This window comes from Agelaius phoeniceus, chromosome 15 (genome assembly GCF_051311805.1).
Source record: "Agelaius phoeniceus isolate bAgePho1 chromosome 15, bAgePho1.hap1, whole genome shotgun sequence".
NCBI classification, from domain to species: Eukaryota; Metazoa; Chordata; class Aves; order Passeriformes; family Icteridae; genus Agelaius; species Agelaius phoeniceus.
In genome coordinates, this window is record NC_135279.1 from 13,385,247 (window position 1) to 13,412,645 (window position 27,399).

At 40.8% G+C, this 27,399-nt stretch overlaps 1 protein-coding gene across 1 annotated transcript in view; it reads left to right on the forward strand.

Moving 5' to 3' along the window:
• The window catches only part of TENM2 (teneurin transmembrane protein 2), an 884,487-nt gene that overhangs the window by 213,117 nt on the left and 643,971 nt on the right, over positions 1-27,399 (forward strand). The window contains exon 3 of the mRNA XM_077186468.1: positions 9,820-9,870. The gene's annotated coding sequence lies outside the window, so the exon portion shown is untranslated. The remainder of the gene's footprint in view (positions 1-9,819; positions 9,871-27,399) is intronic.

Genomic DNA, 27,399 nt, shown 5'->3' on the forward strand with positions numbered 1-27,399 from the left:
GGTAATCTGATTTCTGCCTCTTGGCACAGAGTAGGTCTTTATCTAATTATTCCTGTATAAGAGGAATGACTTGTTTTTATGAGTTTTTATGAATAGTATATTTTGGAAATCCATTCAGTCTGAGTTTAAAGATTTTAGGAAATGAGAATGAAAAAATTCACTTGGTCATTTTTTCCAGCGATTAATTGATGTTAATGTGACATATCATTGGAGTAGAAAAAGAAAAAATATTCTGACATGACTATAATGGGAAAATTCTCAGCTTTAGAAATAAGAGATATTTCATTGTGTTTAATTTTTCCTTTTATTTATGAGTTACTGGAAATATTTCTTGATAATCTGAATTGGAATTGGAGAGGTTCTAGTAATAAATTCCATTAACTATTCTGTTTACTATCTAAAAACCATCAGAATGAGATTCTGTTGGTTTGTTTTGAGGAGTTTTTTGTATATTATTTTAGGATTTGGGTTTGATTTTTTGTTTGTTTTTTTTTGTTTTTTTTTTTTTTTTCCCATTTTTGTTTTCTGTACAGGAAGTGATAAAACTGAGTGATATCCATGGGGTTTTTTTTAATTTTTTGCAATCTTAAAACAGGCCTTTCAGTAAAAGGGTGCACATATAAACCAACACAAGATGTATATTTAGGAAACAGCAGTTGCTGCAGAGCAGAGCCCTCTGAGATTTCAAAATCTAGGAGGGGTGTTTCAAATAATGTTTAGGTTTTGAACTGAGACTGCACAGGATGAATTTCACTGCCAGAAATGTGGAAATGAGGAACTCCAGTGTACATCTAGGAGTGTTTAATAATAAGGTTTAAAAAAAATTACTTTATTGTGTCATTAACAATTCAAAGACAATCAAAAACAACACACAGTATCAGAAGAGTTTATTGCCTTAAATTTTATGATGTTTTCCTTGCAAACTGTTGGGTTTTTTTCATTAGAGTAAAAAAAATCATGTACTCCCCTACTTCAGAACTTGTGAGACCAAGCAACTTTGTGGATTTTCTTCATCTTCTCATATTTTAATAATTTTCTTGCTGCTGTAGAGAAGATGGTAATAGAATGGGCACAACATTCTGGGAAAAGCATCTAAAATTTCAAATGGTGGTAGAAAACCCCTGAGGAAAAATATTTCCATCACAAAGTGTTCTCTTTTCAAGGAATCTTTGAAGTCTGTCATAGGACTCCACATTCAAAAATCTCCATGCTTTGTTTCTTTTTTAAATTAATCATTTGAACATTTTGGGGGCTTCAAATGTTTACTGGTGATTATTAAGACACTGAAGTACTGCAGAAGACTCATGAGGCTGCATATTTACCCTCATAGCCTTTTTATATTTTATTTTGACAAACCATCAATTGGAATTTTTAATTCCAACTATTCTCAAATGTTACAGCATTTTTACACAGTATATTATCAAAGTATCTAGTCCTTTGATAAGGGTAATTAAACATGCCAAGTTTGTTTCCACAGCCCTAAGTCTGCAATTGCTTCGTCTTTGGTTCTGCTCATGGCTGACTTCAGCTCTCTCTGTTTATTCCCAGCAAAGCCAATGGCAGTGCTCCATCCCTCTAAATGGGGGCATATTTAGATCAGAATTCATGATAAACCATTATTTTGGGATAGATAATAAAGCAATGTACATTAGAAAGTGCAATCACAGGTAAAAAAAGTCCACATTGATTATTGATGAGAGTTGTCTGATTAGAACAAGAGTGTTGTTTGTCCTTTACTTGGGGTGATGGAGGAAATAAAAAGAGCATCCCTATTTATCTGGAAAAAAAATATTTGAATAAGTTACATGAAATTATTATTTTAAAAGAAATTAAATGGAGCATAGACTTTGTGCATTTTAACCAAGTTTAAATGTAGGTTTTGTGAGATTTTACAAACTCATACCTGCCAGATAGTAAGTGGTTGTTTTGAAAGAAACTCTTCTTGGAATTAGAACTCAAATGTTCTGGTTGTGAGATCATTTTCCCTGTCTTTAAGCTGGCACTGAGTAAGGTGTTTGGTTTTTTTTTTTTCTTTTTCTAGCCAGGGAATGGCAAGGAATTCTCTAACATTCTTTAATTGTCTTGATTTCACAACATAATGCCAGCTTTGTGTCACGCACCCTGCCTGATGCTTTTTATTTTCTTTCTCATTGGGAGGGCTGGGACTGCAGGGGCCGTGAATTTGTCATTGGAATACATCCTACCATAAATTTCGGTTCACAGAGCAGGGTCCTCTTTATTTTAGATTTGTGTAGAAGCAAACAAATTGCAAGTATTAAAATAAAGGCAGTAGTGATAGCTCAGGAATAAGGTTTAGACTTGGTGTCTGTGCCAGGGAGTACATTAGTGAAAAATAAAAGCATGTGAAATGGCGTGCTACTGACATGGGCTGATTATGATAATGCCTTAGTACAAATTTTTGAAAATCAGATACTACAGAAATATACCATTAACTTTATGTTAATAAAATATTTTGCTTGATGCCTTTTAAATTATTCATTTGAAGTAGTCTAAAAATATAAAAGAACTCTTATTATCATTCAATTTACATGATTACTTTAAGTTCACTTTTTTGGTTTAACGTAAACAGAGTATAAAATCCCCATCAAGGTTTTAGATATTTAAAATGTATCATTTTTATGCAAAAATTGGAGCCTGTTAGGATGTTAAGGTTGTCATTAGTACAAATATAACTCCAATTTCTGATTTGAAACTATTTTACACATAGAAATTACTGCGTTTGCTGATTTGTCTCATTATTTCTACTTTGATTATTCATATACTCTATTGAAAAACACAGTTTTACAAAATAAAAGCTTAAAAACTATAAACTGACTTAATACTGCTATGAGCCTTTCTTGTCAGTAACACAGGAATGAAGGGAGCCAGGGAAGGAGACATTTGGCTTTTTGAATATGGGAGTTGTTATTTTCTAGGTAAGCTGAGCTTTCTCTGACAGTGGCATCAATCCCAGTGTGGCTGAGGCACACTAGAACTCACCAAAAATTTCTAGTGGTGCAGAGTTTTATTTTTTTTAATAAGGAGGACCTCATGAGCCCTAGCAGGGAGGCTGAGAGAGGTTTCTGCATCATCTGCTGATGGCTGAAATTTGGAGAAGGTGTTACCTGACCCTCTGCTGTCTCTGACAGTGTGAGATCGCAGACTCAAACAACTTTCTGACATTTATCATCACTTTAGTTTCCTAAAATTGGTGACAGCTTCTAGAGGCTGAATGATATTTTTTTGTTTTCCTTTCTACTTCTATTTGACTGTGAAGTCTATTTCCTTTGGCTATAGAGACGATTTTAACAGCACAGACTTGTCCTCAGGCTCCTGAGTCTCATTTGTCCATCTCCAGGAACACTCAGTCCCTCCAACACCCAGGGTCCCCCTCCACGAGGCCCCCAGGCTCAGCAAGGGGTGGGAAGAGGATGCTGCTTGCAAAAGCCAACTCTCAGCACTCAGTTTTGTAGTGATGGAAGAGAATTTTATTTGGGACTTCCTGTGGAGAGCTGTGTGCACAGAGGATTGCGGGGCGAGGGAGATAAACCTCGGCACTGGAGTGCGGCCACGAAATGAATGAGGCAGCTCTGCAGTCATTCACAGGGGATCCAGCCTGAAATCAGCTCAGCCTGCATTGCCATCAGCCAGCATATGCAGGGGATTCTCACAGCTGCTGTGCTCGAGCCTTGTTTGTTGGAGGAGGTCACAGAAAATAGATGGTTTCATTTCTTATTTCTGAGAGCCATCTCTGTTTTCTGTGCTACGGACTTAATCCCCACCAAAGCCACTCTGGCTGAGAAACACTAGACAGTGTTATTTCCCTCTGATTAGCACTTTTTCCCAAATGGTTGTTTAATCTCCATATCTGGGTTAATTTGAAATAGCAACTGAGAACACAGAGACTTCCAAGAAGGAAGGAAATATATTGTACTGCTTTGCTAAAAAATTATCTTCACAAAGTAAAAGCAGTTGGATGAGGTGTTCACTGTTAAAAGGCTCTTTCCAGGCCTGCTACCATTCACTATTTCAGAATTTACAGACAGAAAATGTAGTCATTCCTAAAGGGAGGTCCAGAAGCAAGATCTTTTCTTTCTTTAAACTCAGAAGTCGTCTTGTGGTGCATCATATCAGGTCATGTCAGCCAAACAGGGACTTGGTTTAGTGATGGCCTTGGCAGTGCTGGGTTAACATTTGGACTTGGTGACCCTAAAGGTCTTTTCCATCCTAAGGGGTACTATGATTATTCCCTGTTATAACAGTTTGGATCCGTCAGCAACTTTTTTTTAAAAATTGACATCATAGGGGAAAAAACCCAAAACCTTCAGCATTTAATACCTATTTCCACATTCACTTTTCATCTTGCATTGTACAACTGTCTTAGCTGAGAGTAAAAAATGCTAAATTTAGTGCTTGTACACTGCATGACCCTACTAGCTGGAGAGAAAGCAGGCTGTTATGCAACTAAGAGTGATTTTACTTTGTGCATTATCTTTTAGCTTCAGGGGTTTTTTAAAGTTTGATTTAGTTTCTTTTTTAGCTCTTATTTTCTTTGTTACTTTGTTCTCCTTTTCTTTTGGTCAGCTCTCACAAGGCTCACGCCAAGGTGTGAAATGCTCAGCATTGTTTTGCAGCAGTATTTGTCTCTCTGGGAGGAATCAGAGTTTGTTTCACTGGCAACTCTGAAATCACCTCTGGGTCTGTCATGTGGTTAAGCTGCAGATGGTTTGCATGAGTTGCTTGTTTGAACTGCATGAAATGTCCCTCTGGAGTCTGCTGTGATTCTGAGGAATATATGCACTATCAGTCACATGAAAACCAATCCATGTTTTACTTTTCTGTGACATTAATCCTCACTAGCCATAGGTTGGGTAGTACAGTTCAGCTGCTTCTTCAGGTGAGGGGAGAGGCACTGGTGGGATGCCACAGGGAGCTATAACAAACCTTTCACAGGCATCACAGCCTGTGCAAACCTCAGGAGGTACCACTGCAGATAGTCAGGGATGGATGGGGAAGAAAATTCTCACAAACAAGTTGATGTCAAGTATCATATTGGAAAGGAAACTTTTTCTCTCTCAATGGATTGCCAATACAAGGAGGTTTCAAATAAACACAATAAGTAGTTTTCTCCTCTGCAGTAGTTTTTAAAGGATGAATTCTCTTTTTCAGAGGAGTATCTATAAAACTGATGCTGTGGTGGTCAGGCTGCTTTTCTTCAGTGTGGTAACATTTTTATACTCAGCTATGCTTGATATGAAAGCCACAGGCAATGCTGCAGCTTGCTGTTGATGGTTTGTCACTCACAGAGTTTCCCTGGCACAATTTCTGTATATGCAAATACAACGGCTTGTCATGCTGCTAGATATTTTAAATGTCAAAAAACTCTGGTTACCCTGAACACCAGCACAGGATTACAGCCTTGCATGGCATTGTGGCTCAGAGAGAGATTACAGAGCAGCTGCAACCATAGTCATGCTTCACATTGAAAATACAGAATACACTTAGGAGGAGAGAGAGAATGCATCAATTATTGAATTTATGAATTTAGGGCTCATGAAAGGTGTTCAGTTATCATTTCAGTTATCATTTCAGGGGTCTCATCTCTAATTACTGTTAACCTAAGACACAGCACATTGTGATTAGAGACAGCAGGGCAATGCTTTCAAAAAGTTTGTTCATCATTTAAATGCTGAATGACCACACTTTCAAATATTTTCATTATGTGAAATATTGACCACTTTAAATGTCTGGAGAGAAATTCCAGTAGGGACACCCTTGAGTGCTTAGTCCTTCTAAAAATCTCCCATTTATTTTTATCAAACTTCAAAAATCTCAAAATAAAATTTCTGTTACTCAGATTCAGGATTTAGCTGTCTCACTGATTTTCTAATTAAATATATTCTATGCTATTTCAAAAATGCTGATTAATATTTTAGATTCCAGAGGCTGTAACTCTAACTGAATATTGGAATCCCACTAAAATGGGATGTTTAATTTGACACAACATGGAACAGGAGGACAGAAGGCTAGGCTGGACAAACTCTGGGTAAATAAGGTGATAACTGAACTACAAACATATCTGAGTTCAATTAGACTTGAAATTGTCAGTCTTAAGCTGTAGGTGAGATGCAGAAATATTTTCCTAATGAGTTGCTTTCAAGAAGAAGTAATGGCTTTGGTGTGAAAATCTGCAAGCCAGCCTTGTTGCAATAGGTGCCTTTCCTACCTTAAAAAAAGTTTACTTTGATCCTGTGGCACAACACTCGGATTGCAAGACTGAGAGCTGCATTTCTCCTTATTTTGATCCAAGAGCCAGCCCCATGCTCAGCTGTGTGTATCACAAGGCAGGCTGTGGTCAGCTGTCACACCTCTGTGATGCTCTGGGGACACAATGTGAAACCACGGGGTCTACAAATTGCAGGATACAAACTTTGCACCTTCCTTATTTCCTCTTTCTCTTCTAGGAAGTTGCAAATTAAAGAGAAAAGAGGAGTTTCTGCTGTTCAGAAGCTCACAGCGACTCTGGGAGTCTGGAACTGTTTGCCAATGGCAGCTTGGTTTTATTTGTGTGGAAATTGCTCAGCTCTGACATTTGTAGTATGATTGTTGCTCTGCTCAGGTCCTTCCCTGATATATTGATCTGTGCTTTCTTTTCTGCTAACAAGGTATTCCATCCTCATTTAAAAATCCTTGAAATTAGCAAAAGGCATCACCATAATATTTTGGTGTAAACTGGGGATTTACAAATTGCTGAAAGGTCATAATGTGTGTAGGAAAAAATGTGCTCTGGCTTCCAATCCTGGCAGTGCTCATCCAAAAGCAGAGGTGCCTCCCATGCAAGCCTAAAGTGTGGGCTCATGTTCTGAATTTGCTTTCCCCTCTCATTAGCAGAGTTGGAAAAAACATCTTTGGCAAAGAGCTGCCTTGCATAGCGCTGGAGAGTGCAGGTTTTGATGCCATCCTACACCCTCCTGGGTGTGAAATATGCTGGGAAATGATCCCACACTACCTGTGACCAGCTGGGGAGTCTCCTGTGCTGGACCAGCACTAAACCAAGCTTAGGCAGGTCTGTCCTGAGGGAGGAGCCCTGCACCTCCCTCCTCTGCACCATACGCAAGTGTAGAAAAGCAGATCATGTAGAAATTAAACTAGCAGTTTGTCTAAAATATATTAAATATGATTTTATAGATAATATTGAATAATATGAAATATAACAGTAAACCCCAAGTCAGTTTTTAATTTATAAGGAATTGGTTGATGATATCTTGCAGAAGTTGTACAGATGCAGATCAAGATGGGTATTTTTTTTTTATTTCAGCACTCATAAAGTTTAGTGGCAACTTCTGAAAATGTTTTGGGAGCTGTAGTCCATTTCTCAATTGTTGCATGTCAGTACTACCAAAAAAGATGCATTTTTTCATATTTTCTAAGGAGAGAACCAGAAAAGCACTCAACAGTGAGTGAATGATTTCCATGCTAAATCCCATGCATTACCCTTCACTTCATTTGGAGAAGTGAAATTTCTCACTCATGAGAGACCAGGCTGTTGGGACCCACAAAATCTGTGTGGATCAGGATGATAACAGACTGTGCCATACATGGAAATATATTTTGCCAAAAGCTTCACTAGCAAATGTTTTGCTTCATTTATAAATTTCAGACCTAAAACACTACCAATATTCTCTTAAGAGATCCTGACTGAAATTTAATATGGATTTCTTCAAACAACATAGAGGGTTAAGACAGCAGGAGAAAAGAGAAGTTTTACAGGAACTGTTTATTTATTAAGCAGGGCACATAGCTGGAAATGGAAATGGATTAGGTATGCTGGCAGATCATCAAGGATCATAGAGGAGTTTAACGTGGTTTGACATTTTTCTATAGGGTTCTGTTTCATAACTATTGAGAAGTAGTTGTTGATAGCTGCCATAAAGGAGTCACTCCCAAGCAGCAGAAATTACCAGCAGTATGCACAAAATATCAGAATTCATTTTGGATGTCAATAAGTAAAAATAACAAAAAAATGGACATGAATGTATGAATAAAAACTTCTTATTGCTCTTTTAAAAAACCACAACTTTTAGAGTCACTTGGAAATGTAGAGAATAATAGATGTGCTGTTTAGATGTAAAAAAGAAAAAATATTTTAGAAAAATATTCTAGAAGTTATTTTCAACATCTTGGATTATCTCCATTTGAAAATTAGCTATCAAACATTTAGCTACCAAAAAATATGGACAATAGCTACCTGCTTGCTTTTCAGGATTTTTTACCTTTCCTTTCTTCTTTTCTTTCTTCAACTGTGTCTGAATTTCTCATGGTTTATTCTTCATCCACCCCTAATTTACTTCCATCTTTTAATTCATTTAAGGCTACTAAAATTACTGACTTGCACGATATTCCGAATTTTTAGCTGAACACAGGGAGCAAAAGCCACTGCTTGAATATATAACTGAACATGTACTGCTAAACCAACAGCACTCAGCTGAGTGTAATAGCCAAAAATGCCTGGTGCAGTCACAGTTCATGAAGTCTTGTTCATTTGATGAGGAAACCTTCATGATGCACTTAATGCAAGAGAAATCCAGGCTGTTGAACATTAGGAGTCCCTTAAATGCACTCTGAGGCAGCATCTGATTCTTTATTGTCCTACAACCTGTACCAGACTTGAATTGTTGCACTCACGTGTTCAGTTCCTGCTTAGTATTTTCACTCAATAAATATGGATTTGGCTTATATATGAACTGTTTACTATTTATGTTCTTTTTGCCCTTTTTTTCCATTTGAAATTCTTAAGTGTGTTGAGGAAGAAAACTGACTTATCATGAGCAGACTTACTTGAATTTAATTTTCTTTTGTCATCTGGTTGCCTGCAAGTCCATTTGCAAGAATAGTAGTTTAACTGTGAACTGAATCTTTTTAACAGATATATGTATGCTCTGTGTGTGTATGTGTTTAGAAAAATAGCAACTTCTCATTCCAGTTCTTGGAGAACTCATGTAAATCTTCATCTGACTCAGATGGCCAAATTTTTCACATGTAAAGATTCATCAGAAACCTCATGTAGTCTCTAAGTTCCTCTGTAAAAGGTCAAAATTATTTTTCCTACCAGAAAAATTGGTGATCCAAATCAGATTTTCAGATATTTATCCTTAATAAAGGGGCATTAAAAATTATTGCAATTAAAATATTGTGACTTTGCAGGGGGGTGATGATTTTAATGAGGAAAAGCACAAAAACTATCCCCTGCCTCCATGTTTAGTTTACACACTGTCTTTCTTTAGATGAAGTATTCTGCTCTGTTAAAAAGGATAATTTTTCTAAAAAAATGTAGGAAGGAAAGAAAATGGTCAAAACCTCAGCTATTATTATATGGGTAGCTAGAGAGAGGAATGAAATTCCTACAAGTGCCCAAGTTTTTATTAAAACTGCTAATGTCTTTTCTATTTAGATGCACATAAAATAAACAGCACATCAAATTTAATACATATATATAATCGATGATCTGAGATAAACTGTAGCCTTTATTCCAAATTTGTAAGCATTATTCTCACTTATAATTGCATTTTCCATTGTGAGGCAAACACAATAGGAATTCTCACATTATTAAAAAAAAAGATATAAAATCTAGAGAACAATTATTCACTGTAGTTGCCTGTAATCTTCCAGAATCTTTTTCCTTTTGTGCAGATACTCCCTTAAAAGTACATTAATAAAGAGTAAATCTAAACAAGATAAGAAGAGTAAATTAGAAGCCTTCTCAATACATTTTCTTCCCCACAGCCGGAATTATAAAATAATTTTGTTTCTTTTTTCCAGTTCTTTGCTGTTGCCCAGCCAACACCTGAGGGATCACGAACAAACCTTGGAGTAAGTAATTAAAATTCAAAGCTCCAGCATTCAGATGGTTTTTACACTTTCTTTTGCTTCCAACTAGCAAGGAATTTTCCAGACAAGCTTTTAATTAACAGGTGAGCTTAACTGATATGTGAATTTTCTTTAAATGGAAAGGATATCAGTGAGAAGTATGGCAGGACTCTTTCATACTCACAGTTTAAGACCATTAGTTTGTTTGCATGTTGATGAATGTTTTCTTTAGTGAATAAATCAAACTGAGAATACAAGCATTGGGAAAAGGTGAGGCAGAATTAACTGGAATTCTGCTGATTTTCATAGCACCTCCTCAAAGGAAACTCTACCTCAGCTCTATCTGACAGATTAGCCTGTGGTCTGGAGTAAGAAACAAGTGATGGAAATTCACAGGCACCAAGAGCAATCTGTTTTGCCTAAATAAACCTTACATGATTTCCTTAGGTTGGATTTAATTTCCCTGTTTGCCATCTAAAGCAGAGGTGACCACTGGATTTATGTTGCAGCAAGAGGAGATTCAGAGTGGTGAATCCACCTGAAAATGAGAAGAGCCATGTTCTGTATGTGGCCAAAAGCTTGGCTGCAACGTGCCTGTATACCTACAAGTATTTATTCATTTGGAATTAAATGTGAGCAATGACTGCTACAACAATGCTGTAGTCAAATACATAAAATTTGGGGTTCAGACAAGAACTTCAGAACTCAGCCACACTTCTAATTACCAGAACACCCTGTGTCTCTGTGCACTGACCAGCCAGGGAACACGCCTGCCTTTTCTTCTAAAACAGATGGTGCTTTCAGCGTACTGTAAGGTCACCAAATTCAAGCTGTTACAAACCAAAAAACCAGCTCCAAAGTTGTGCAGCTCTCACAGAGATGGCCTTGCCAAGCAGCTCACTCTGCTGTAGTGGGGAGGAGCTGGTGCACTGGGCACAGTGGTGGCAGAATGTCACCGAGCGGCCGGGAGGCTGATCTAAGTCACTGCTTGGGACTGATCCAAGGATTGCAGAGCAAAGGCTTAGAGCCACCTTCAACTTCCCAGGAGTTGAATTTGGCATCATAATTCCAGCCCAAAGAGCTGGCTCAAAGCTTTATGAAATTGTAGAATATGTGAAAGCAAGCTGTGAAGATTTAATCCAGATAATATCACAGTGGTATAACGATGGGCTGGGGTAGCAACTGGGAGATTTGGCAGGGGCTGTGTTGCAAAATGGCCAGCATTTCCTTCCTCAGGATTATTATTTCTTTGTTAAAATAAAGGATAGGTTGTTAAAACAAATATTTTCAAAGTATTTCACCGTATACTGAACAGTGAGCACTGCTGTACGCTGAGAAACAAATTAATGAGTCAAACATTGCAGCACTATCCACAGGGGCTCGTTTAAAAGCAAATGCATGACAGAGCTGGGAACCAGCTTAAATGCAAATGAGCGAATGTGATGAAATCTGTAATGTTTGATTCATTAATTTGTCTCTCATCGTACAGCAGTGATCATTGTTTAGCGTGTGCTACTAATGAAAGACCTTTATAGGCAAGGATTTCCAAATTTATAGATGAGCTTTAACAGAGTTCTGTCACAAAATCCTTCATGGCCATGAGATTCTTGCATCTGTACTAATTAGCTTTTTAACATAAGAATTTAATATATATATTAGTTTTCTTATTATGCAGGCTAGCAGATGGAAAGAAGGAGAGCCAGCATTATCTGATCCTCTAATTTTCAAAGGCCACCAGCAGCTAATATGTTTAAAGGAGAAAAATACTGGAAAAAATAATATCTTGGCTATGAGATGAAAAGAAAAGCCCTCTTCCCAGTCTTTATAAACAATTACTTTCCAGATTTTAATCTACTGATGAAACATGACTAAATCCCCAAAAGGGGTGGAGGAGGGTGTTCGGTGTTATTGTTTCCCTTTTATAGGAGTATAACTATGAAATGTCAATCTGACAGATACAATGGTAATTTATATTTAGTCCTGCACAGCAGTGGCATCAGCCTCTGTTTGTCTGCTCCTTCACTCTCAGCCTGTAGCTGGGATTCCCTTTGCAGTTGTTCCCTCTAAATTGGGGCAGACAGGACAGAAAAGTATGATTGAAGTAAACAGCCACTGTAAAGCATAACATGACATTTATCAATTTAGGTTCGAATGGCAAACAAAGTTTACCTCGGTATCAGCATTTGCATCTTTACCTGCAGAAATTTGTACAGGTTCCTTCTTGTTTATTTTTGCATTTTGCTGGGATTCATCAGTGTGATGGTGACTTTGCTTAGTAAGGATCACCACATGGCATTTTGAGAGGTGGGTGGCACGAACCTCCCAGTCCACCAGGAAAAAAGAAAGAGTCTTTTGTAGCATATCAGCAGCACAGAATAAAAAATTGGCTCAGTTAGGAACCACATTTCCAAGACTCCTGCTCCAAATCCAAACAACATGCACCAGGCCAATCTGTCTATTTATTTCCATTCTGTATTTACAGTGTGGTGACATTTAGGCAAGTACAGTGCTAATTGCCTTGCAGGTACCTCTTGGTATTGACATCTGCAATTAATCACTAAGCAGGCAACTCTGGATTCAAACATTCTGATTTTGATCACGTCGCCATAGAAATGTGATATGTTTACCAGCTTCTGGAGCCCTTGTTTTCTGACAGGACACTTTCTGTTCTCTTGGCTTTTTCTGAGATTGCAAACCAAGATGTCAAATAATGTCTGCTACAAAACAGCGAGGTCTTGGGGGCAGCTGGGGATGGTTGTAATGCCATTGGTAATGACATGTAAAGGTTCTTCTGTGAAAATGGCTGTCTAAAATAATAGAAAATCTGGTTCTGCTGTAAACAGAATTTGGTTTTTACAGCCTACTATATACTGGAGCAAAAGAATACATGCTTTTTCAATGGTTACCAAAATTGATTGAAATAGGCATTTAGAAGTGTATGAATCATGACAAATATTTCCTCATTGAAAAGTTTCTGAAGCCTTCTGTCTGGAAGTCTTCTGTCTTTTCTTTTGTTGGCTGGGAAAACAGCCAACAAAAGAAAAGAAATCTGCATGCAAAGATATCAAAAAGTAAATTCCATGAAGATTTTATTTCTGTTTTCATATAGCATTAGACTTCAGTCTTTTTTTGCCTAAATCTCTTTTTCTATGTATAGTTTTTCATGGCAGTCAGTTAGTTTTCAGCTTCTCCAGCACTACTTAAACTTGCTTTCTCCACCCTATCTTACTGCAGACCAATGTCACTGTGTATTCTCTCAGGATTCAAAATTATTTTCAAATTTTTAAGAAAAAAACTTTTAGCCCATTACTAGCTAGTTCTGTTCTGCTAAAGCCAGGGGCAAAAATCCTCCTCATGTCAATGACTCAAAACCAAGACACAAGAAAACAGCAGTGTATTTTGCATGAAACCATAGTTTTACCTGCTGTTTTCCTTTAATCCAGTAAAAATTTTATTTTATACTTATTTTTGACCTTAGAAAACTGGTATTCCATATAATGGCTGCATCTTCTACCCTTGAACCACTATGACATGTAATTAAGTACCTATTGCATGCCTCTCTTTTGAATGTATTATTATTCCCTAATGTCTGCAATTAGAAATACAATATCTAGTGGGCTTTCCACCCAGGCACGGTGGTTGTGTGGCTTCTCTCTGGCACATCAGTTGTGCATTCTCTGGCTGGAGTGAGAGCAGGGTGGGAAGGGCAGAGCAGGACAGAGCAGTGTCCTGCAGCCAGGGAGGGCAGTGCAGGTGCTGCAGGGGTGCAGAGCAGGCTCGGGAGCTGAGTGGAGGCAGCCTCTGCTGTGGTGCTGAAATATTTATTGTCTGTAACCACTGAAATCATTCCACAGCATTGGCATCAAAGGGTTAACAGGGTTAGAGTTGATCTTGGTCTTAGTTGGATTTTTTTGTCTTTCTTCTTTTGTAGTTTTTGTGTTATTCATTTCTGTCTGTTGCAGTAAAGTCTTTGAAGTCCTACCTACCGTGCAGGGTTTTTTTCTTCAAAACAGTTTTTACTTATTTTGAAATTCACAGCTCCATTGTGGCTCTTCTGTTGATAAAGCATTTTCTCATAGTTATGTTTATTTCCATTTGTGGATCTATTGCTTCTCTCCTGAATGTTGTTCCATTTCTTAGCAGCCTCTTTTCACCATCTCTTTTAGCATGTCCAATCCTTTACATCAGTCTTTTGGAGGGTTTAATTCCTGAATTCTTCCTCTGATGGTATCAGACCTGTTTATGTTACCAGGCACAGCCAAAGAATTATAACTTGTATGCCCTGTTCCGCTTCATGCCCATGTTTATTAGGAAGCTGGTAATGTTGTGAGAAGTTGCAGTAGCCATTGCCTGATGCAGTGTGCAAAAATTACAGTGTAGTAATTCAAAAATGTGTTATCTCAAAAGGAGGTTGTTCTTAGGAACTTTGACTTGATTCAAGTTCCAGCAGGTGGTTTTAGCTAGTTAGAGGAAACTTTTTAAACTTTCTTCTCTTAGCTAATTTTAGGTATTGTAGAAGCTTTACAAATCAAAAGGGTGGTATTGCTAAACAACTGAACTACTTCACATGCCACTAGAAATTTTATTTTAGCATCATCCAAAGTGTCTCCACTGAACAACAAAACATTGTACTTTTCTCTTTAGTGACATTTTATTTTAATGTTATGTAAAGCAGCTTTCAAAAGGGACAGTCACTACTGCTAGTCCACAGTCTATGTCCAAGGACATTTTTAGTTTTTCCAAGTGTTTATGAAATAGCTTTGTAGCTTATGCATAGGCATGAGAAAACAAACCAGAGATAACAAAAGAGACTTCAAATTTAAAAAAAAAAAAAAAAGTTACAATTCCTTAAAATTCCTTAAAAGTGTTTCCAAGGCCACCAACCTGTATGTTTAATACCTTGGAAGACATCTGGGAAGGTCTGAAGGCTCTGATGTGGTGGTTAGTGCAGAGTGCCCCAGGGAGCAGCAAGGCCCAGCATCTCTGAGATCTCTGAGCTCAGCCATGGGTGTCCCCAGGAGCTCAGGGTCCTGGCAGGGCTGCAGCTGCCTGTGCCAGCACTGCCAGGCTGCCCTGGGCCCTGCTGGTATAAAAGGGACTCTGTAATGCTGCTCCACAGGGGCCCAAGAGCAGAGAGCTTTATTAGTTTTATTCTTGTCATTCTTCTCAGGGATTCTGCACTAAACAGACTGAAGTGTTATGAAGAAATGTTGAATGGGTTGTTTTCTCAGAGTGCAAATAAAACTGGAAGAATTTTTAATTTTAAAAGGGTTTTTTTTTAAATTGGAGCTGACCTGTGAAAGATGATGAGTAATATCTAAACTCCATTGAGAATGGTGCTGTCATGGCCACCTTCTCCCTATCCACAAGCCTTGACACAAGGAAAAAGCCCTTTCTCTGGGGGCAGTCCAGCACTGGAGCAGGTTTCCCAGGGAGGCTGTGGAGTGTCCATCCCTGCATTCTTTCAGGACTGGAATGACCCCTGTGTTGGGCTGAGGGCTGGGGCTCCCTCAGTCTCCTCCAACCTCAGTTGTTGTCCTCTCCTGTGTTTGCAACCCCACCGATTGCCTGGGCTGCCTTTTCTAGCAGGGAATTGCTCAGGAACAGCAGCACAGCTCAACTCCCAGCCAGCATCTTCCCATTAATGAACCTCCAGGTACCTCTGAGAGGAGATACAGGTGGTTTGGGGAATAACTGGGACAGAATGAGCTTGTTAAAGGTCACCATGCAGGCAATTTGGGGCTGGTGACAGCCAACAAATCTGCTGCTCCCTTTATCCATGACACACTCCCCTGGGATTGCAGAGGGGCATGGCCTGGCTGGAACTGTCCCTGAGCCACATGGCATTGTGCTGGAGACCCAAAAGGGGAACAGCTCCTAAAGGATGGTCCTGTGACTCCTCAGCAAGCCTGAGTGGTTTGGGAACAGCATCAGGCTGCCACAGGCAGACTGGTTCATCTTCGGGGCTGGCTACCCTGTTCTGCTAACAGGAGCCCACTGCACCATCCTCAGTTCTGGGTCCTGGACTGCCTGATGCCATTGAGAGGGGCAATGTGGTTTTGTGTTCCTATGATACAGAGGTTATTACATATTTTTAAATTATATTTTACATACAGATTTCTGAGAAAACTTGTAACCCCCACTACTAAAGCTCTCCTGCCTGTCAGAGAAAGCACAGGAGCCAGTTCTGGTCTCTGAACCAGTCACCTGAAAAGCCTAAACTGCATAAAAAGCCCCTCAAAGTGAAGTTCACTGTGCAGTACATAAAACTAGATGAGCTGTAGCACCTTATCCCAGTATTCTTCGTGCTTCTAGGTATTTCAGGAGAGTGCACAGGAGCTACCCTGGGACTGTTCCCAAACTGAGTGTGTGCTCACAGCCAGTGTACCTGTGTTACAGTCAGCTATGTTGGGTGTGTGGTGCTTCTTAGAAGCTGGTTCCACCCTTTGTATAAGTTATGGGTGTTATTAGCAACAGAAATTGATCCCCTGCAAGCAGCAGAACATGAATAGATCACTTCTGAAGACTCATTACCAGAATAAGCGAATACAATGTATCATGTTTTGTAATGGATTCTCTTATTTAATTTTTAACTACCACATAGCTGATCAATCAAAAAGCACTAGCACTGTCCATTCTTCTCTTGTGTAAAGTTTAATTTAATATTTGTGAGGAATCTTTAAGAAATAACATCAGGAATTGCAGTAAATGTTAAAGACATTGTAGAGAAAACCCTCAGAGACTTTCTAGTTAGTTAACTGGTCTTGAGTTTCCCCTCCTTGTGTTGTAAAACACAAGACTAAACCAATTTGGTGTTTAATCTCTAGAACAGGCTGTGAACCTCACCTGCCTGTTTTTGTGTCAGTGCTTACTTGACTATGACTACAGATGGGAAAAATTGAATAGTAATAAGTCTCTTGCCTCTATTCAATATGTGATTTTTTGATGGTTCATGCTATTTCCATATATACATTTGCCCAGAACTAGTCTTTAAAATTACTTTTTACTTATCTTCGTGCCTCTAGACTTTGAAGTAATACTTCAATGGCAGCTGAACTGAGACATTTTAACAGGGTCTGAACAGACCTCTCAGTATTCTGTGCCATGCTAAAGAACTCCTTTGCTCTTGGAAGTTTTATCATGTAGGAGGCCTTTAAAGGCACGAGTTTAGGCTGAGGCAGGAATAAATCCTGGCTCGTGCTGATGATGTCATTGCAGTGGTCAATAAAATACATGGAAGCAAACTCTTCTCATGTTACTGAGATCAGCTAACCAAATCAGGATACACGAGCAATTAACTCTTTAATTAAGATGAATGGATGACATTAGCCGTCCTTAAACCCTGCTCGTCAGCATTTACAAATAGAAAAAGACGGATGTCTCCTTCCCCAGAAATCCAGCTTTTATTTTTCATTCTTTGACAGCATCTCATTCTTTCCACTTTGTAAACAAATTCACTGATGAACACTGCCAACCACAGAGATTTAAACAGCCCCGCTCAATCAGGGCTATTGCTCACAGGTGATGGATATGGATTTCATCTATTTTCTTGGCAACTTGCATTGAATCTATGTTTCTAATTAAGAAAATATAAAGGGCTTCTGATGCCCAAATATACAGGATCATATGAATTCAATGAGCATGACATGTTAGAGGCCACATAATTAAGTACTATGAAAATTCTTGCCTTTGAAGTGCGTTATTATTTCTGACAAAGGTGTGTGTGTAAACTGAAGGAATAAAGTCTCAGTTTTCTGTCCTTGAAAATCAGAATAATCTGTCTGGAAGGAGATACATTACCCCTACCTACTTTTAATGCATGTATTGCAGTATATTTTCATAACCATTCAAATTTCCCAATGAATGAAATGTTATTGCCCTTTTGTTTTCCTAAAAAATTATAGGTTTCCCACTAATAAAGTCATTTTCTTGCTACTTTCTATTTTAATGACATATGGTGCATGTATAAATTCTGGAAAGGAGCATTTTTTTTTCCTGCTACCTGTATTCAAATAGGATACCCTCACATGTGGGACTCAGATTGGAACCAACATAACTGTTGAAAATAGGAATTTATTAGCATCTGCACTAAAATCCTACATGTGTATAATGTTTTCAGGAACAACTTTTATCTGTACCAATGTTACTGTTGGTAATTTTTGTGAAGCAGAATTTTGTGAGACAACATTAAGACATTGCTTTTTACTTCTGCAACAAGTTCTGTGTTCAGAGTCAGAAATGCAGGGCATGTATTTAAACCCAGCTTCTCTAAAAAACAGAAAGTCTGTGTGACATTTCCTCCCACAGTTGCATTGTCAACTGTGGAAAAAAATCTCAAGTTCTTGTTTCAGGTGCAGCAGTGTGGGGTGCAGCAAAACAACAGAAAAGATCTTCTTGAAACATAAATTTTTGCATTGCTGTTGGTTTAACAACAGTTAAGAAAAATGTTGTTTTCAGCTTTCACATACACTTACCCACACTTTAAAAATAGGATACCAACATTTTTTGTAATCCATCTCTCTGTCCTGGCCTAATGGATCTATAGCCTTCTGTTGGTGTCAGGTGCATGGAACTATTCAGATAATTTTCTGTGATGTTCTGTTAGCCACAAGCCCCATCCCGTGGGTAATTCTTATGAGACGCTTTGCCCAGAATGTTTTAGGGTTTTTTTATTTAAAAATGTAGTTTGAGAAGGTGGATAGGAACATGTAGGAATGAAGAGGGAAGTGGAAGGGTTAGGAGTAAATAGCTGATGACACAGCGTGTGGCTGTACCGGGGTGCAGAGAAGGTGGTGGCAGTCACTGGCCTGGTCCCTTCATCCCAGAGGTGTTGCAGAGGGGCTTCCCATTCCTGGTCCAGATGCATCCAGAATTGGCTTTAACTTTGCTTAAAGCAGCAAAGGAGAATTGAACTTGTGCCCCGATTTAAACAGCAACAACCGAAAGGCGTGGTAGTAGCAGGATATTCTTGATGCCCTTTTCTAGGTTGAAAACCAACAGAGCCCTTTATGAAAGGGATTTTTGAACCCCTGACACAGCTGCCTGTAGTGAGGCTGTGTGGGACATGGGGGAAGGACAAGACTGGAGGAGCAATGGTGTCATTTGCTTTATGTAAACAGAAATTCCCATCCCTTTGGGGTTATGGTTTGCCCAGCAGTCTCCCTTGCAGTGCAACCACTAACCTGCATAGGCAAGTTCTGGCTCCAGTGTTCTTCCTGCTGTGTGGCTGCTGCCATGCAAGACTGGAACGTGGGGACACAATCCCTGCAAGCTATTTTTGTCATGCTGTCCTCATGGCACAAGGCCTGGGAGGACCTGTGATATATTTATGACATTGTGCCTGCAGCACCCCGAGCCTGAGGCAGTCACCCAGCAGTGCTGTCTGCAGCAGGACTGTCTCATCCACCATCAAAACACCCTCACAGAGCAGCTTGTAGCTCTTCCCTGAAAATAGAAGGTGCAAAACCTCCCTGCTCAGGGATACCAACACAGAGAAATGTGGTTGAAGTGGTGGGGGGATCGGCGGAGGAGGTGGATGATGACAGGGAAATAGCCATCTGTGTTTCAAGCAGATTTTTTGGATTCCTGACAGAAAATGGAATAATGCAGCTATTTGAGCTGCCCCATGATTGTCTTACCCACAAGTCCAGTCAAGTGAGATTTTCTTTCAAAAAGCTCCAGATGATAAAAAAACCTACACGCACAGAGAAAGAATTATGAAGGGCACAAACCCAAACTGCACAGATTTTATAAGTGAACTCTTGCAGTTATTAAAATGTTTTGGCTTTGTAACAGGATACAAATCTGCAGTTTTGCCAAAACCTGGATGTGAGGCCTGTGTGGAGGTGACAGTGTCAGTGCTAGAGCAGGGGGAGCAGTTTGGCACAGGGGGCTGCTGACGTGGGCAGAGCTGCCTCACTCGTCTGTCTGCTCTGGGGGGTGCTGGGGACAGCCATACACTCTCCTGGCCTGCTTGTGCTGGGCTCTTGGAATCCACACTGATGGCTTTTCTAGCCAACTTCTTCAGATAAGGAATGGAAACCATGTTTTATAGTATTAGTAGCTTTGCAGTGTGTTGGTGTGACGACTTTTCATAATTTCGTGCTTACTTATTGCTAGACTTGCCACCAAATTCCCATCTTTAGATTACAATTTTCATTATTTTGGGTTTAGAAGGCTCAAGAGGATTGCACTGGGTTGTGAGGATGCCTTTAACCTCCAAGTCAGCCTTCCCTGGGGTTATCTTGCAGATTGGTGCCTGTCCAGTGCTGCTGAGTCGGCAGGTTACCCATGTGCCATGGCTGTGCTTATCTGTGGTCATTATTGGCTTTAGCACTGATAGCCCAGATTAAAACATCACAGGCTGGGTCCCTGCCAGGCAGCTCTGCTGGCACAGACTGGGGACTGCTGCCACCTCTGGGTGCTCCCTTGTCACCTCTGGGTTCTCCCCTGCCACCTCTGGGTGCTCCACAGCTGCTGCCCACCTGCAGCACCCAACATGGATTTGGGTAAAATAATTCTCTGTAGTTGGGACTTGCCTTTGAGTATAAGTATTGGTCACTGCTTCTAGCAATGGCCACAGCTTCAAGATGAGTTTGGAGCATTTGGCCTCCATACCCACATGGGCAAGTCCCCAAAGTGATGCTCACTTCTAGAGGCCAGGCCTGGAGTGAAGTTCTAAAGGAGAATTTAGTTCTTTGCTGTCTCAATCGGAAGTCATTCTGCTTCTTGAAATCTTAATAGAAAAAACATTGGAAATTTCACATGGAATCCTTCTATAACAGAAAATCATTGATGACAATTAAAGATGGGCATGGGACTGTAAAAGCCATTCAGAAGCAGTTCAGAAGTAAACCTGTTCAGAAATTAATATAACTTATGCATCAGTTTCTTAAAAATTTTTGGCAATTCTATTGCTGTTTAAGGCAGGAGTTTGAATTATTGTTATATACATACACCTAAGCCTATGTTTCCCTATAGAAAAGTAAATACAAAAATATTTTCAAATTCATATATTTATATATGTGGTTATAGGGAAAAGGAACTGAACTGTTCAAATTTTGCATCCAGCTGGCTGGGAAATCAGTGCTTATGAAAAGGCAGCACTCACCACTTATATATTTGTAAAAAGGTAAAGTGGTGCTATTTAAAAATGTAAGAGCACATTAAGATGGAAGACATAAAATAAACAAAAAGTCCATGGTGGAAATGGAGAAATGATCAGAAAGAAAGTTGATTATTTCATTTTACAACTGACAATTCAGTGACGTTCCTGTTTTAATATTATGTGCAAGCCAAACTGCCAGGTTTTATTTATCATCTGCTATAACTCTAGCTCTGGTCCAGGGTACTGGAAAAACCTCTCTTGTAGAGTTTTACCTCTTTAACCTCAAATGAAAACTGGCATTCCATCTGGATAGTGTCCAATGTGTCACATTTTGGTAGTCATCAACCAGCTCGCCTTATAAATCAAGAGCACTGATTAAATAATCAAGATTTTTGAAATGCCTTGAGGGAGCTGAACGTTTTTTGCATCAGTGATTAGTATTCAGTGGCAATACTGAAATCTATTTGAGCTGCAGCTATAAAACTGCATTTTGCATACTAGGCATAATCAGAGAGATTATATTCAGAAAGTGTGCTTCCCCTAAGACAGCAGAAGGTTATGACTTTTGCCACGGCTCCATTGTTAGTTTAAGTGAGCTTTGTCCTTGCTGTTGTTCAGCCCTTCATTCACCAGAATAAAATCTTTTCTGCAGCTGTGTACTGGGAAAATGAAAACTTTAGGTAATAACTTTCATAGGGCAGCTGGTTAAAGAAAACTGTAGCCCCTGAATAGAAAGCAATTTTAATTAAAGATCTTTTTAGTTATTAAAGCTTAGTTTATATTGTGTCATTTCTTTTGTTGTTGCAAGTTAGCATTTTGTCATTTAAATCATTTCCCCAAATCACATATTACTGGCAACAAGAGGGGCTGCAGTTTACAAAAGAGACAATAGTTATTGGCTGCAGGAGAGACTGGCTAAGAAATAAGTTATTGTTCATATCAAAAAATAGAATCTAAGCATTGCATTCAGTAATGAACTTGTAAGAAGTACAGCAATATAAATCAAAAAATGCTTTCTGGAATACCCATGCTCAGGCTGTGCAAAACTCTGCAGGTTGTGTCAGATGTTTCTGCATCTCTCCTCCTTTCTAAAGGGGGGTTCTGCCCCTCTGGGACCTGAGTGAGAGAGCAAAGTGCCCCAAGGGCAGCAGTGGCAGGTGCTGAGCTGCCTGGGGGCTCAGGGCTGTTCTGCACACGTGGAACCTTCCTGGGCAAAGCTGAGCATGCAGTACCCTCCCTTCTGCAGGCTCATCTTCCCAGCCCCCAGACAGATGGGTTTTAGCCACGGGCAAGTGTCCCTTGTTACCCTTCTGATGGGCTGCAGAGTGTCTTGGACAGTGCTGTATTGTCCCAGGCTTGTTAGGATAGCATGCCATGGCGTTAAAAAAATATATTTAAATTTCTCTTACTTCAAACATTTAAAAAGTAAAAAAACAAACAAAAAAACCAACAAAAAAACAACCAAACAAACAACCAAACAAACAAAAAAACCAAACAAAAACCAACCAAACAAACAAAAAACCCCATGTAACTGTCAAATGAATGTTTATGCCTTGACATGGAGCTTTGCCATACATGGATCCATATATCTCATGTAACCTTGCAGTGTGATGTGTAATAATAATTAACACAGTCTGCATAAGTGGGCTTAATGCATGCTCATCACTGGCCTGGAGGTGATTAGAGATGATGGTGTACAATAATTTGGAAGGGAGAATGGAATTATGATTTGGGGCTGATCTGTGGCCCTTCCTAGCCCTGCCTTTGCTGGATGCTCTGACAGCCTCCCATATCAATTTGGATCCCACTGGAAGGCAATGGTATCAGTTCCAGTGCCCATCCTGCCTACCAACAAATCTCCAGACCTGAAAATAGGGGGGGTTTGGTGTCACTGCCTTAGTTAGCCATAGAAAGACTTTTCCTGCAGGTTTTTCTTGTACTTTAATTTATCGTGACTACAACAATAATTGTAGTCTAAAACCAGAGCTTTCTCCCAAGGATATGGAGAGCCTGAGTTCATGGTCTTTTCACTCAAGTCACTCTCACACTCAGCTGAGGTTCTGCCATGTGCAGAAGGGGATTCAAGCCCTATTCCACAGGTGGGAAAGGGCACCAGAAATATCATGGGCTGTAGCACAGGGAGCCTTTCCTTTCAGCTCTCACAGCTCTGCACTGGGTCTGTGCTTTGTGCTAAAGGCTCCTGGGTAAAAATGCAGGAGGTGAGCAGAGGGGTGTGTGTGGTGAGGGCATTGGGGTGAGCCTGGCATGGCCCCAGTGTCAGGCACGTGGGTGGATTTCCTGAGAGCCATCCCAGAGGCTGGGAGCTGCCTGTGCCCAGGGCTGTCACCTCCCCTGCGAGCAGGGGCTGCCTGACAGGGGCTGCCTTGGGCCAAAGGCACACTGAGGACAAAGCTAAACATGCTCACACCCAAACCTGGCCCAAGTGTAACCTCTGCCCTCCTAGCTGGTGGAATCCTTACAAACCAGGTGGAAGTCCTTCCCTGAGTCCAGCCTTTAGGCACCACTGCACACGCTGCTCCAGATGGGATGCTCAAAGCATGTGAAGTATTTTCAGATTCCACAGTGAAAGGAAGTGATGAAAGGTGGTGTTGCTGCATTGTTTTGACAAACACATGCAAACATTGTTATAGACACACACAAAATGCAGAAAAAGCTTAGGATAAAAGTGTGGCTTCTAATACCCCCCCTTCTCCTTGTCCTGTGATAGGGGAGGCATTGCTAAATAATCTCAGCTGTGGTCAAAATCATACAGTCATTAGGATTCATTTTCTAGAGTACTCAAGCAGAAGCTGATCTTAGGTGAGGAAAAAAAAGGATTAGGGTGTAAATGTAGATATTGTGCAATTTAAAACACACATATTTTTCTAGGGTGAACTCATAGCTAATTCCACTGGCATGTAATGTGTTAGAGATTGTGGAATGTGATCTCTGCATGTTCCAATTGAATGCTTCTTCATTTCATACAGTAAAGTGGAGATTACAGATGTTTGACCCTCTCACAGGATTGTTTTGGTGTTTGATGATCATATGTCCATCAAGTGCTCAGTTTGTTGGTTATCTGATATTGATGCAGACTTTGCTTGTCTTACTTTTTAAGAGAGGAACATTTTTATCCTCTCCATTGCACCCTGATATAAAAAGAAATAGCATACTTTGTGAGAAGTTCAGCTACTTACTTTTTAAGTTCATTATTATTCAGTGCTGTTAACTTCCAAGCTACTGCAGTAACCAATTTACTGTTAATCAGTACATGATCTTGTGTGGCTAAATCCTCCTTGTCTTTATTTTCCTAAAATTAATACCATATAATAATTTGTCATTGACCCTTGTTTCATCCCTTTCCTTTACTTGATTTCATCCTGTTGGCATCAAGAATTATGCACCATTAACTTTTGAGGTATTCATATTTTTTATATATATATTTTTTGGGTCAAGCTTTACAGACTTGTAATTTAACTATTCTGCAATGCCACTTTTCTACACAGTGGTTCCTTTCAGTGGCTGTTCATTCAGTAGATCTCCTCCCTCCCTTACAGGCTTGCTGCTTTCCCTGGAAGTGGTTTTCTCTGGTTTTATGGCTGCTTGAAAAGCAGCTGCTTTTCAAGTGTTTCCATGGGCTTCCAATTCAAGCCTCCTATTTCACCTGAAATATATATGTACTTATCATTGGCTTTATTTGGGTGTCTTTAATACAGACTTAGTGGTTTTAATTTTTTTTTTTTTTTTGCTTTGCCCTAAAGTGTGATATTTTCATTCTTCAGCTTTAATTGAGTTACATCTTGGCATATGTAAGAGGTAAAGTACATGGACAGAGAGGATTCTTAACAAAAGGATAGAAAGACAGTTTTGTGGTTTGGTAGAAAAATCAACTTTAGAGATTTAAGGGCTCATGTGCTGGGTACAAAACATTACTAGCTGATCTCAGGAAAATTCTGTGCTGAGGTTTGTGAATGTTTTGGTGGGAATGAGCAGGGAATACTGAGCAGAGCCCATTGATGTGGGTATTTAAATTTTGTGCCTCTTAGCTTGATACAGAACATTAAATTACTCTGCTGAACAATTAGGCATTTGTAAAGGAAAATAGATACTTATTAATGGGTGGTTTGCCATGTTTCATCCTCCCCACTACAGACATGCTTACTATTCTATTGTTTAGCATGCAAAAAGTTCTCTGCATTCATTTACTCAGTTATGCACTTGAAATCTCATTCCCTTTGTGTCTGCATGTACAAACATTTGACTCCAATTTTCCTAATTTTTTTAAGCTGTAAGTTCTCATAATTCAGTGGCAGTATTAGTTTATGTATTATTGTGAGTAAATGTTATCCTTGTGGTATCTGCAGCACTGTGTCCAGTTCTGGGCTCCCCAGTAGAAAAGAGATCTGGAGGTGCTGGAGAGAGTGCAGCAAAGGGCCAGGAAGGTGCTGGAGGGGCTGAACCATCTCCAGCCTGTCCAAGGGAATGCTTGGGGGTCTCAGCCACGTGTGTGAGCTCCACAAGGGAGGCTGTGAGGAAGATGGAGCCAGGCTTCCCTCAGTGCTGCTCCAGTGGCAGGCCATGGCAGTGGGCACAAAGTGACAAAGCACAAGGGGCTCTGTGGGGGTCCCTCTGAGGGTCCCTGGGCACTACAGTAGGGTCCCTGCAGGGCCTGAGGGTGGCCACTCAGGGGACATTCAGGAGCACAGGGGGCTCTGGGTCACTGGGAGGTTCACTGGGCTCTGCAGCAGGGTCCCTACAGTGTTGGAATTATTACCAATACAGCTGGATTGGTAATATTGGACCAATCAGGACATGCCTGAGCTTGTCTGGCCCTTGCTGCTTGACCAAAAGGTGGCAACTGTGGTGTTTCACCCCACAGACACCCTTGGCTGGCTGAGTGTGTGGTGTTTCACTCCAGAGACACCTTTGGCTGGCTGGGTGTGTGGTGTTTCACCCCACAGACACTTAGGGCTGGCTGGGTGTGTGGTGTTTCACCCTACAGACACCTTTGGCTGGCTGGGTGTGTGGTGTTTCACCCCACAGACACCTTTGGCTGGCTGGGTGTGTGGTGTTTCACCCACAGACACCTTTGGCTGGCTGGGTGTGTGGTGTTTCACCCCACAGACACCTTTGGCTGGCTGGGTGTGTGGTGTTTCACCCCACAGACACCCTTGGCTGGCTGGGTGTGTGGTGTTTCACCCCACAGACACCTTTGGCTGGCTGGGTGTGTGGTGTTACACCCCACAGACACCTTTGGCTGGCTGGGTGTGTGGTGTTTCACCCCACAGACACCCTTGGCTGGCTGGGTGTGTGGTGTTTCACCCCACAGACACCCTTGGCCAGCTGGATGTGTGGTGTTTCACCCTTAGAGACACCTTTGGCTGGCTGGGTGTGTGGTATTTCACTCCAGAGACACCTTTGGCCAGCTGGATGTGTGGTGTTTCACCCCACAGACACTTTTGGCTGGCTGGGTGTGTGGTGTTTCACCCCACAGACACCTTTGGCCAGCTGGATGTGTGGTGTTTCACCCCACAGACACCTTTGGCTGGCTGGGTGTGTGGTGTTTCACCCCACAGACACCTTTGGCTGGCTGGGTGTGTGGTGTTTCACCCTACAGACACCCTTGGCTGGCTGGGTGTGTGGTGTTTCACCCCACAGACACCCTTGGCTGGCTGGGTGTGTGGTGTTTCACCCCACAGACACCCTTGGCTGGCTGGGTGTTACACCTGGGTGCTTGAAGACAAGTCCAGGCTTGCAGGAGCTCAGGTTTCCCTCTGCTGGAAAAGCTTTAAGGGGATGGTGAAGGAAAGGAGTCGGTTCTGATGGAGGGTTTGGATCCAGAGCTTTATTCTGGCCCTCAGGCCTCTGGATCCAGCACCAGCTCCAACAGAACTCCCTGAGCCCGTGGCTGCTGCTCCTTTGAACCCCGGGGAGAGGGGCAGGGAAGGGGCAGGGAGCCACCAACCAGGCACAGGAGGGGAGGGACAAAGGGACAAAGGACACTTGGATGGCCCAATGTCCCCTCAGGAGTGGGGCATCTTTTGAACTCTGCCAATCACTCAGTGCCCTTCTGGAATGCCAGGACTGACAGACAGACAGTGCTGGGCAGGGGTTAGGGAGGGGAAAGGAGGCATGATTGACACACCTGGCAGGGAATTATCAGGGAGGAGCCTGGGGTATCTGAGGCAAACCACGACATCACACCACAACCCTGCAGGGCCTGGGGGTGGCCACCCCTGGGGACATCAGGAGCTGTCTGGGTGTGCTCCTGGGCAGCAGCTCTGAGCTGGCCTTGCTTGAGCAGGGACAAGGTGATCCCCAGAGGTTCCTGCCAGCCCTGATTCTGTGTGACAATGACCAAACTGACCAGAGAAAGGCAGATGTAGTGAGAAGAGCAGGTGCCACCTTTCTGCTGACATGCATGG